This window comes from Rhinolophus hipposideros (assembly GCF_964194185.1).
Source record: "Rhinolophus hipposideros genome assembly, chromosome: 4".
Lineage (NCBI taxonomy): Eukaryota > Metazoa > Chordata > Mammalia > Chiroptera > Rhinolophidae > Rhinolophus > Rhinolophus hipposideros.
The window spans coordinates 52,995,053-53,008,663 of NC_138050.1; positions in this window are offsets into that span (position 1 = coordinate 52,995,053).

The window sequence follows — 13,611 nt, forward strand, 5'->3', positions numbered from 1 at the left end:
CAGCTAGAGATCTAACACAGATAAAAATCCTGGGCTGGGCCGGCCCGGCCCGGCGCCTCAGGCGGTTGGAGCTCCATGCTCCTAACTCCGAAGGCTGCCGGTTGGATTCCCACATGAGCCAGTGGGCTCTCAATCACAAGGTTGCCAGTTCAATTCCTTGAGTCCCGCAAGGGATGGTGGGCTCTGCCCTCTGCAACTAAAATTGAACACGGCACCTTGAGCTGAGCTGCCACTGAGCTCCTGGATGGCTCAGTTGGGGCACCTTCAGCTGAGCTGCCACTGAGCTCCCAGATGTCTCAGTTGTTTGGAGCGTGTCCTCTCAACCACAGGTTGCCAGTTCGATTCCTCAACTCTCGCAAGGGATGGTGGGCTGCCCCCTGCAACTAGCAAAGGCAACTGGACCTGGAGCTGAGCTGCGCCCTCCACAACTAAGATTGAAAGGACAATAACTTGAAGCTGTATGGCACCCTCCACAACCAAGACTGAAAGGACAACAACTTGACTTGGAAAAAAGTACTGGAAATACACACTGTTCCCCAATAAAGTCCTGTTCCCTTTCCACAATAAAAAAAAAAAAAATCTTAAAAAAAAAATCCTGAGTATTGCCTTATATGTTGACTAAGGCCAAATGCTAAAAATTAATATAATTAGAAAAAATGACCATGAGTTCAAATACTACGAGTTGGTTTACCTAAAAAAAGAGAGAGACTTGAAAGTACAAGTTCCCACTTAACATTTTCAAACAGTTTAGAACTCTTTTTGATCACTGGTTTTTTTTTTCCTCCGTCCTCATTCTCCATACATATATAAAGCTCCATTCAACTGAAAACTTTCATCTGACTTCTAGAATTTGGAAGAAAAGACACAGAAGCTCTGATCAATGAGAAAATTCCTTATCCTGTGAGCAGTTCTTCAACTATTTGAAATCAATAGTCATAGAATTTGGGTTCCAGAAAGTAAAATTGGATCTTTGAGAGGTTCAGAATGTCCTGCTTTTTCTATCCTTGTGTTGCATTCCTTCAAGCAAAGTCAACTCCCCTGAAAACCTAACTTCTGCAACAGATTATAAGTAAGGAGGCTCAGGAGATGGAATAGCCATATTATCACAAGTAATAAAGTCCCTCTGAACCCACCCCTTGAATGGCCCCATTCATCCTGACAGTGACATGCATTAATGCCATTATTGGAACATGACATTAACAAATCGCTTTCCTCTGAGTCGCCACGTTAGCTTGAGAAGATATTTTCTATAAGTCTGATGTTATCATAGGAGACATACAATAGTCAGTATACATTGTAACAGATGACACTTCTAAAACTTGTTACTCATCCACTGCTCAAGAAGAATATCTAAAAATTACACCAGGATAAAAATCACTGTTAATTTTTTATTGATTGTCCAGATTTTATTTTATTCCACTTTATGTTTCAAAATTATGATCTAGATGCTTTACGTCTGTGATGTGATTGTGTACTTAACTCTCTCTATTCTCCTCTTTTTCTCCCTCCTCCAATTATCGAAAGATAGAGACTCTGGCCTCATATATAATCAGCTCACAAACTCTTACAATAAATGCACATCCAAAAATTACAATCCAGATGGGTATAAGCCACTTTCGCCTCTATTTCCATATGCAAAACAGTAAGAAAAATGAGCCAGATTCAACCCAGAGTATAAATTTACGAAATTTCAATTTAAAAATCCTTCTGGATTTTGACAAAAATCTGCTGAACTTGGTCCATTGATGTTGCATCAGTGACGGGCTCCAACCAAGTCTTCTCGTCCACTGTGGTATCTGGGAACAGGTATGGCTATCCTATGCTCCTTCAACTGTACACCAGTTGTACAGAACTGCAACCTGAAGGGAGAATCCATGCCCTAAAACATGCATTGGATTTGTCCTCATTCTACTTCCCCCCAGAAAATGCATCCAAAGAACCTAGAGAGTGACCACTGAAGTCTTAGGAAGGAAATGTGTGCTCAGTCACCCCTTCCACTCAGCCCCTCAGGAGCCTTCCTGCTGAATTAAACCCTAGCTTGGGCTACTGATCGATTTCAGGACGAGCATGATTTTAATATGAAGAACACACATGACTTTGGAACTAGCAACACCTGGTATTAACCAGCCATGGAATAGTCAGATGTTTGCCCAGTATGTTCTAATGGCGATTCTCCAGCACCAACTTGGTATCGTATAATTCAATCCAACTCTGACACTAACTATACAGAGTTTGATTATTCCCCACAGGTTAAGGACTCAGCCCCACAAGTCTGCCCCAACTTTAGATGCCAGTCCCAAGTTCTGGGTCTCCAGTTCACCAGTGTTTCTGTCCAACCAGCTACAAATTTAGGGGTTCCCTCAATCCCCCTTTAGGTTCAGTATTCCAGTAGAACAATTCACATAACTCAGGAAAACACTGTATTTAGGATTACCGTTTTTTATAAAGGATACAAATAAATAGCCAAATTAACAGACACACAAGGTGGCAAGGTCTGAGGGAAAGGGAAGACAAAGAGCTTCCAGGCCCAGTGCCCTCTCACCCCCTCAATGTACTTACCCATCAGGAAGCTCTCAGAACCTCATGGGTTCAGGGTTTTAACACGGAGCTTAATTACACAGGATGGATTGCACTCAATCTCCAGTCTTTCTCCCATCCCAGGAGTTCAGGTTGTGGCGCTGAAATTCTTAACCCTTCTGTTGTCTCATCTATGATTGGCTGGGGGTGAGTGGGGGTTGGCATGGGAGGGGAACATGGGTCATCTTATTTGCATAAATTCAGGTCAAAGAGGCTGATTATGAATAACAAAAGACATTCCTGTCACTCAGGAAATTCCTAGGGTTTTAGAAGCTCTGTGCCAGAAACTGGAGCAAAGACAAAATACCACACCTAGGGGAGTAGTTGAGTCCTTGGAATATCTCCCAAGTATACAGTAGACTTGTGGTCTTCTCTGAGCATTCCAACAAGGCTGGCCCAAGCTTGGGGATTTCAGTAACACGACGTCAAGGACATGAAGAACACAAGTAGCTCAAGTGAATGAGTTGGGGTAGGAGCCACTTTGCCTTGGGCGGGGTGGGGGGGGCATCCTTTTCATTGCCTGTTTTCTCCTGGGCCCTGTCCCATCAGCACCTCCAGACCCAGCTGATGCACGACTGGTCACCTGTGTCTCAACTCATGCTCCTCCCTCCTCCAGTTCACACCCAAGGGCACAATAATGAGAACTGGCCTCTGCGATGGGTATGGCACCAGGAGATCCAGAGTCCCCTCTACATGCAAATGCCAGCTAACATGTCTTCATCTTATTGGTCATTCTTGTCATGTATTGGTCAGAATGGAGTGGAGCTATATGGAGCTAAGGCCAAATACTTACAGAATAGTAATCCTCACCAGTATTGTAGGGTGAGTCCTATAGTGTATTAGTCAAGATTCAATAGGATATAGATATACAGAGATTTAGCATAAAGTATTAGCTCACATAATTATGGAAGCTGAGAGGTCCCACCATCTGCCATGTGCAAGCTGGAGACCCAGGAAGTCTGGTGGTGTGCTGAGGACAGGAGAAGATATTGTCCCAGCTCCACAGTCAGGCAGAGAGAGAATTCAACCTTCCACCTCCCTTTGCTCTTTTCAGGCCCTCTACAGATTAGAGGTCCACCCTTCCTGGGGAGGGCAATCCACTTCACTCAGCCTACTGATTCAAATGCCAGTCTCATCTAGAAACACCCGCACAGACATGCCCAGAACATGGTCTAACTGGATATCTGGTCAGCCCATGGCCCAGTTAGGCTGACATGTAAAATTAGCCATGACCCACGTGCTATGCTGTGCTGTGTTTCACATGCCTTAATTCATCACTCTTCATTGTGGAATAGGTGCTACTATTCCCGTTTTACAGATAAGACTCTAGGCACAGAGGGTTAGTTATGCCACTGAGAGGTGGCTGCTGTGGGATTCCCAAGAGAGCAACCTTACAACTTGCTCTATTCATACGCTAGCTTGGAAATTCCTCCTGGGCATCGGTGCTCCCCCAGTGCTCCTGACTCTCACAATCAGATTAATCTTGAAGCTTTACTTCACTCTTCTCCCTTCTCCCATCGCCTTTTGTGTTTGCTGGGAACTACCTGAGCCAAGGTGGCTCCTCACACTCCTGAGGTTTCTTGCAGCAGTGCTCAGCAGCCTCCAGAGATGAGAAGGAGGCACAGACCCAGGTGTCATGCTCTACAACCTGCATCTGCTCCAGGAGGCCGGTTGCATATCCAGGTATTAATGAGAAGTCGGGCTGCAGCCAACTGCCTGGTCTGAGGCTCAGTGAAGGCCCAGGTCATGGTCACTCAGAGTCTCCAGGTGCTTTGCATGGCACTCTCACTCCAAGTAGACAGGACAATAGTCAAGTTCAGTCTCATCGAGGCCTCTGTCTGGTAAGTGTGGGAACTAGAGCCAGGGACCGAGACCTTCACTGACTCACACACCAGAACCCACGCCCCCTCTGGACCTGGTGCTCCCTAAGTTGCCTTTAAAGTTTACCCCTATTTAAACTGTGCAAACGAAGTGATGCTTTGTATTATCGTGAGCTAAAGGGCACTGGGAGGTTAGGTCTTGTGACCTCAAACACTTCCTCCACCGTCCTCCCAGGGGTATGCCCCATAAAGTCTTACTGCAGTTAGAACCCTGCACAGTCTGTGCCTGTGTCCCACCTCGGCCTGGTGAGGCTGGTGCTCTTGAGAGCCTATCATGAAGGCCAAGTCTGGACAGGAAAGGGTTATGCAAGGTGCTCTGTGGATGCTAGGGTGGACAGCCAGGTGGGGGGAGGAGCCAGGAAAACCAAGACTCAAAGGGCACTTGGTCACAATAGAGGAGAGGAGGCCGTGATGGCTGAGAGGCAAGGAAGCAGTCTGGGGCAAGCTGAGGTCAGGTCCAGCATCCAGAGATGTCCGCAGGCTTCAGGGGCATGAGACACAGGTCAGTGTCTCTGATGGTGAAGTCTGGTTTGTGCTTCAAGCCAGGGTCACCTGCTTCAACTACGTAAACAGACCCTGCGTTGGCCAGTCAGGTGCCCCCTTCCCCAGAGCATGGTGGATGGGGGCAGAGGCATAGGGCACAGATGAACTGGCTTTGGATCTGGCTCTGTGGCCATTGCACATCCACAAGCCAGGCGTCCTCAACAGCGCCATGATCAGCTGTGGTTCCCTCATGGCTCACCACGTCCACTGTTCCCGCCGTGGAGTCCCAGGGATATTACTCAACACGTTATCTATTTTTTCTCACCTACTTCAACTAGAACAATTTGAGTGCACAGTCTACTCACCCTTGAGCCTTCCATGTGGAAGAAGCCAAGGGGGGTCCATGTTATCAGTGGACCTTCACAGTCCTCCATAAACGTGAAACGCGATAGGCATGCTAAGGTGACCTCATCTTGCACACACCTGGCCTTGTGGGTCACGTCTGAGTTCAGATATCTGAATACAAATCAATCTGAAAATAGTCAGCTAGTACATCAAGAGTAGCTACAAGCATGTTTTTTTACTAAGAAAAAAAGACAAAGATAGAAAAAGTCTACAAAAGGACTAAAAAACAGGGAAACAAACTAAAAACAAAACACTAGGGAAACAGAAGAAGTAAGGATTTGGAAAGAAGAGGCAAAGGGAAATAAAGGTCAGATATAAGAAAACATTGGCATGGCACGCGAGGACAGGGCAAACATGTGAGAGGTGAAGGAGCAGAGAAAGATTGGGAAGCCTGTGGGACTGAGGGCCAAGGAGAAGGGTCAGAGGGAAGAGAGGACAATGCAGTGTGACGATCTCTTAAGGGAAGAAGGGTACCTATATCCCATCAAGCATAGGAGAGGACAGCAGTCCGAAATAAAAACATCTTTTCTTTTAAGAAATCAAAATATTACCACAAAAGTCAAAATCACCCTTGTAAGCCAGGCTTACAATAAGAAAAATCTTGAGTTAATGGTTAGCTAGCAGAGAAATAGCTGAAACAATGTGTTGATGCCAAGTTCATTTTCAACACACACACACACACACACACACACACACACACACACAGAGCTTAGGGAGAAAGTACCAGAATTACTCCTGTGTATCCAAATCAAAGAAAGGAAATAAATATTGCTGAAGGTTTTTTAATGGGGTGGCAAAGCTGTTAGTGAGAGGCAAATGGCAGAAGCACAAAGCCTCTTCACAATGTAGAAAAAGAGTAGCTGTCAGTGGGAGGAATATTCTAGGGAAAAAAAAAAAAGGAAGAAAAAGGCAAAGGGAAGGTTGGTTCAAAGGAGGGCTATGGTAAGTGATGGCCTGAAACAAATGTGCATTGTGGAAAGTGTCGTTGAGAATAATAGTGAAGAGGTGGCTTCTACAAAGGCCTCAAAGCAGAGTTAGGGAGAAGCATAGCCAAGCCCTGCCTGCAGAGTGGCTCCAAGATAATTTGGGCAAAACTGGTGTCATAGTGGCTGGGTACCTAGAAAGCTGAATGAAGGACAATTGAGATAGCCAGCTGGTGGCTGAGTGGGAGGTGGCTGGACCCACGTTGTCAGCCTCCAGCAGGCGAGCCTGGGTGTGTTCTCAGGGTGGCAGCTCTTTCCAGGAGGGGAAGGGACGCAAGAACTCTTGGGGACTGGGCTCAGGACTGGGACAGGCACAATACTACCACATCCTTTTAGCCGCATAAAACCACAGGGTCAGCCCAGATGCAAGGATGGAGAAACAGACCGAGCTTTTGTGGGAGGAGTATAATGTGAGGTCTGACAATTAAGTTCATGAAATTGGTTGCAGTGATGTTGATAACCTTTTATGCTATCAGAGGGATTATTTATTATGAATTTGTACCAACTGGACAAACACTTAACCAACTTTACTATTTGGAAGTGCTGAAAAGACTGCATGAAAAACTTAGATGAAAATGACCTGAACTTTTCTCCAACAATTCATGGCTCTTGCATCACGACAATGCACCAGCTCACAGGGCACTATCTGTGAGGGAGTTTTGAGTCGGCAAACAAATAAGTGTATTGGAACGCCCTCCCTACTCACCTCATCTGGCCCCCAATGACTTCTTTCTTTACCTGAAGATAAAGGAAATATTGAAAGGAAGACATTTTTATGAAAGTTAGGACATCAAGGGTAATACGACAACAGCTGTGACGGCCATTCCAGAAAAAAAAGAGTTCCAAAATTGCTTTGAAGGGTGGACTAGGTGCTGGCATTGGTTCATAGCTTCCCAAGGGGAGCACTTCAAAGGTGACCATAGTGATATTCAGCCATGAGGTGTGTAGAACTTTTTCTAGAATGAGTTTGCAAACTTAGTTATCCGACCTCGTAGAGGGAGAAGAGCCATTTTTACTATCTACCACAAGGGGCTGGAAACAAATGATGCCACTGAAGCTTCTAGACTTAGTAGGGCCAGAGAGGGGGTGCAGGGCAGGGCCTGATCTGGAGAGCCATGCAATGTTCAATTTAAAATGTCAGAAGCGGGTAGGAAGAAGTGGTTCTTCTGGATATTTTTGCCTGGAGACCAAGAATAAAGGCTTAAGCCAGTGGAGTCAATTTTTGTTTAGTGTGGTTAAGTTATTTTTTCTTTTATGTATGTATGAAATCAACTGAGTCTGGGAGTAATTTTCCTCTGTGTTTCCAAATAAGGCTTTAAAAGGTTGTGCCCTGGGCTTTGCATTTTCTTGGCAGAGCTACTGAACACAGCTTTGTATACCATTGAGGGAGGATGTATTTATATTTAATGCAGTCACATTTGATGGGTATTTGGGTGAAGGTTTTCTAAACAGAAAAAAAGGCCTGGGTGTACAAAAGATCAGAGAAGACACACATAGCAAAGGCTGAGAGAGGCACAAAGGAAGCCTGGCATTCCACGTTTGTTCTTCAAGTGCATTAAGGCCATTAGAGCACAGGGAAGGGAGTTTACTGCTCCCTGTTCACCCTAATGAAACCGGAAACTCTCGACAGTAGACAAAGCTATGTTTTTTCTTAGATAAAACAAAATTCTTCTATTGATTTGTTTTACATTTAATCTGAATAGATCAGATGTTTTAAAATGCATTTAATATGATGAAAGAGTCACTACTTCATGTAGGAAAAAAGTCACAGACAGCTGGGATCCTGTTGGCATGCCAGGGAAGCAGTTTTTTATTAGTGTTTTAATGACCCCTAATTAAAGACTATGGCACTTCCAGATTGCCAAGCAAAATGCCAAAAACCAGAGAAGTCCCAAAGTCCCAGAAAATGTACCCACCTGCTGGTGTTGCATGCAGGCACGATGTGTGTGTGCTTTCTTTCCCATCATGGCTCTGCCCAATTCCATGGCCAGCACGAAGAACACCATGACAGGTCACCTCAGCAAATGTCACCAAACAACATTTGCTTTTTCTATCAGTTTGGTTCCATGAGGTGACTATCATAAAATTCTATCTGAGCTGGCTGTCCATGTACAGTGTTCTGCCCAGAAACGGAGACTCCACAGCTGGGGAGTTAGCCCAGCATCCCCCCCAGACAGCTGTCAGTGAGCTCACACCCAGGAAGGGACACTGCTCCTGACCAGCACACAGTGGATCTGAGTTACCGGGGTTCTCTAGCTTCACCAATGATGAGTTGCAGATTGAGTTTAGGGGAAGTCATTTCCTGTGTCTGGGTCCACATTCTTGCTAAGATGAGGGGCAGGCAAGGAACGACCTCTCAATCCCATTGCTCTGCAAGTTTTCTCCCCTGGACCTTGATGCCCATCCTGATTATCATCTTGTGAAATTATTAGATGCAGTAAAACCCTTCATCTCTCAAAGCATTTGTCTTAAACTCCAGAGCTGAAAGGATCTGTGGACATGGTCATATCAGGCAGCAAAAAGGAGGCTCAGAGAGGTGACATGACTTAGTAAAGTGGTCCAGTTCCTCAGACAAGAACTTGGAAGTGTCTGGCCAGTTGTTTACTCTTCACTAGAACCCCTGCGCCAGCCATGGGGGTGGGCTTAGTCTGACATTTTGGTTTGCCCACAGTGGTTGCCCACATGAAGTGCAGAGCTGTCTCTGGGCATGAAGAGCAGAACCGTCAGACCCTGGCTTATGAGATAGGGATTTTGTTGGGAAATGACCACGGGGGTGAGCCTGAAGCTTAAATAATGTAGGGGGCCAAAGTATCCAAAACTTGCAGATACAAAATCAGGCATAGGTCTTGGAAGGGGCCTGGAGCATTACGTGTCCTTAGTTCCGTGGTAAATCCATCTCTGTTAGTACCTCAAGAAGAGGGCAAGAGAATTGGACCAGGAGACAGATCTGTCATCTGAACATGAAGAGTAATCATCATTAGATACAAGTCCCTAAACCCTGAGAAAGGGAAGAGAAAATCAGCCCTGATAGCGGGATTGGCCGATGTGTGGCCAAGCAGGCGTTCCCCTACTGAACAAACATACAGGCACACAGAACATCAGACAAGCCCATCTGGGATGTGATGGGTCAAGACAGAACCTGAACCACTCCATGCTTGTGTCTGATCCCAGACAAAACATGAACATGGTCCAAAAGTAGCCCAACCATTACAACACATCCTCCCATCGTGGCTAACATGAGCGATGCTGCTTCTTCACCAATCATAGCTTCAGCTGGCTCTGGATTTCCCTCCTCACAGACCAGATTTACAAAAGTTATTCCTGCTCCCTGACAGGATCCAATCCAGAGCAAAGCGTTTCCCTCTGATGAGTACCTCTAACCTCTCTCACTGAGACACCCCACAATTCCCCACAGTGTGCGCTCTCTGCAAAGAGGACTAACTAACCCAAACTGCTCCACCTCAGGTGTGTCCTGGGGTCTTTGCCGAAGTACTGATAACCCTGCAACCACTACTGCCAAAGCCAGGAGGGGATGCCTTGCCCCCTTCCCAATTACACCCTATGTTCATTTTAGCCTTATCCCACACTCTCAGAATAAAAAAAGAAAAAAGGAAGAGGGGAAGGAGAGGGGAGGGGAAAGACGGGATGGGAGAGGAAAAGGGAGGGAAAAGGAGGGGAGGGAGGGGAAAGGAGGGGCGGGAAGGGAAAGAGAAAGGAAGAGTATTTCAAGGGAGAGGGGAGTACAACTGGCCCTGGGCACTGTACCACCCTATCCACTTCCTGTCCAGCACCACCCACACCCAGAGAAGAACCCAGGGCATGCCTCTCCCCCACTCTGACAGACAGCCCTAAACTTCCACCTCAGCCTTGGCACCTTAAGGCCTACCTAATTCTTGTGAACCCATGGTATGACTGGGAAGGCTGCCTGATCCCAGGGCTTTGGGAGACTCTGAGGCTAGCCCCAGCTCCCTGTCCACTCTACTCTCTCTCAGCTGTCAGGCTGCCAATGACCCAACTCTCCCTGCCCAGCCTCACTGGGTGCGGCTTTACTCAGACCTTCTTCTGGATTTCTCAAGCATGCCTCTCTCACTAGACACCAAATCCAGTTTCCCTCGGCCACCCCAATCTCAGATCAGCCACAGCAACCAGAACCCCAGCTGCAGTTAGAGCCTGGACGCTCTGCTTGCCTGCGCACCTGGGTGTGTTTCCAACTAGTCCGATTCAGAAATCAAATGGCAGAGGGGTGTAGAGGGTGCACCTCAGAGACCACTAAGATTCGAATCATGAACTGTTGGGAAGTTCCTTAGCCTCTCTGTTCCTTAACGCTCCTACTGGGAAGTGGGTGATTGCTGTACCTTTTCTTAAGGGCTTGTTGTGTGGATTACATGAAATAATAAAAGGGGAATGCTTAGGACGGGGTCTGGTGTTGAGGAAGCACCCTCAATGTGCTAGTGGTTGGTACTGTTAGGAAGACTATTGCCAGCCATTGTGCGTCCCATCACATCTACTTGTAAGGAAATAGCTTTGAAGATCACGTAGTGCTGAAGTTTTGTGTTCTGTCTCATCTTTCCCTCATTTTCTCCATAATCTCATCATTGCATTCTTCAGGACTCATCCTGCCCTGTTCAGTTTCTACTGCACCCAGGGGGCTGTCATGGACAGATTCAGTCCATCCAGATTCTGGACGTCCTGCTTCCAATTTCGATTCTGCCATACGGATGAGCACAATTCATCCTCACTTCTTTATGTCCCAAATTTTCCATTTGTGAAAGAAATGTCATTCCTGCCAAATACCTGTCCTCCCAGAGATGGGGCCAGAATGAAATGTGTCTGCTCCACAGCGTGACATTTGGGAACGAAAGGAGCCACAGAAGCAGAAAGTATTGTTTGTATGTGCAGTGGGTTTGGGTTTTTGTTTTTAACAGGATGGATGGAACCTGCAAATACAATGAGAACAGCAGCCTTTTTACTACCATCTCATCTCCATGGGAGAACCCTGGCCCAATTCTAGCCTCTCTCCTCATGAACCCTCCATCCATGACTTAGGCTGGGATATGCCATCGGTCCCACAGACTAGACGCTTGCAGCAGATCCCCCAGTTGGCTACTCTCATCAATCTTGGCCACGAGACGATATGGATGATATTGAGAACATGGTTGAAAGTGCCTATCCTACTCTCAGCAATCCTTAGTGTCATCTTCACACAGACTCATAGCCCTTACCTCATGACATCTCGCACAGGCTTCATCTACACATTCTGAAATTCTAAAACCACTAATCTTTTCTGTTACAAAATCAGTGTGGAGCGTATTGCACATTTCCATTCCAGGAGGTAGAAAAATTCAGGGTGAGTAACCTTGATTCTCTAGAGATGGAAAGGTATGCGGGGCCAGATCCCACAAGTCCCGGGTTACATTTTCTACAGTTTAAAATGTACTTGCCAATTTGTCATCTGATTATCCTGAGGTCCATGAAGAATCATTCAAAAACTACCCGCTTTTTTTGTTTTGTTTTGTTTTGTTGTGATGGTTAGACAAATAGACTAACTGGTGCCCTGATGTCCCCCACCTTAAGCTCTTTCACGTAGCAACCCCCTTCTTGTTATTTCACATGGTGAATCTAATCAGAAAGAAACAGAGCCCCAAAGTCTCTAATTTTCATGGACACATGTTTGTTATTGGAGGGGCAGATTCAGCGAACATAAGCAGCACCATCTGCTGAGGGGAGCACCACTCATCTTCAGTGGGGTGCACTAAATGATGGTTGTCGGCCCAGCAGTTAATCCCACAAAAGCGGAGCCTGCCACCTTCCTTCAGAGGGTGCCTGGACATGAACTTCCATTTCTGAGAGGCGAGTCTCTCCTAACTGCAGCGGTAGGAGTGAGCAGGAGGTTTATAGTTCGCAATTATTCTAGAAATTACTTTACAAGAAGATCAAGCAGCACATATGGAAAGAGCAGAAGGGTTTCCTCCAGCCACGCCGTTCACGATTCTGGAATTGAGCGGGTAACTTTGAGGTACATCCTCCATTGTGTCTCTGGAATTTACACAACTTGAGCTGGTTTCACTCAGATGAACGCCCACTGGTGACCACACAGCTGGACTGAACTGATGAGAGAAATCAAATAAAGGCAATGAGGAACAAAAGGGGGAAAAGGAAAGGAGAAATCAAGTGGATGAAGAGTAGAAAATGGGAAGGAATGAGAAGTGTATACTCCTTTTGTTATAGCAAATAAAACTCATTCCACCTAAGAACTTAAATCTGGGGCCCATATAGAAGTTTGAAAAGGGCTCCCTGGCTCTTAGATCAGCAGCAGACTTAGCAGCTCCCCTGGAAGCATCTCAGGTCCCTCACCCTGAAGTGCTTTCATGCCTACCTTTCTAGGTTCTTGTCACCCCTTATTATTTAAACCTCTTAGTCACAAAAGCATGCTATTTGGCAATGATGGGAAGTAAATATGTTAATGGATTAAGAATTGAGAGTGTATTTTGTTCCAACCCTCTAAAAATCAATACAGGGAATATAGTAATATTTATTAATGTAATTCATGGTGTATTAAGAGTTGACTTTTGTTTTGTTTTGGTTTGGTTTTTTTGTTAGAAGCCCTGTATTTTATGGGACTTCTGGTGGGATTCCCTTTTCTGCAAATTAGAGATTATTAATTTTTTTCCCCCACTTCACACAGCACTTTACACCTTGCAGGGACGGGGGATGAAAAAGAGAACAAACCACGATTCCTGATCCCAACCATCTTGGAAAGCAGATGTTGGAAAGCTTATGTCCAGGGCACTATTTTTCACACCAGATATTGCCCTGGAATATAAATAAACAAGAAAGTACATGAGAGTGAAGCTGCTCTGCTAAAGCAGGGGGGCAACCAAATCTCCAACTTGGGCAGTGGGGTTCCTCTCCTCTCTCCAACTTCTTTACGATTTCCCAGGAGCAGTTTGCAAATCACTGTTCACAACAGTGCTTTGGAACTGGCATTATTTCTTGTCTTCATTAGGAATCTCAGCCTTGCCCTCACCAAGTATGTGCTGTCAAAACACCAATCGTCTTCACTGCCTTCATTTGTAGAATGAGGTCATTGGATTAATCAATCTCCTAGATCCTATATCTTTCATTTGCAAGTGACTCATCAAATATCTCAAGCAAAAGAAAACAAATGAACAAGATGGGGGGACACTTATTGGTTCATGAACCTAATAAAACCCAATTTAACAAGACTTTGTTAAATTATGACTTTGTTAAATTAATATTTGTTTATGTCTCTATATATTAAT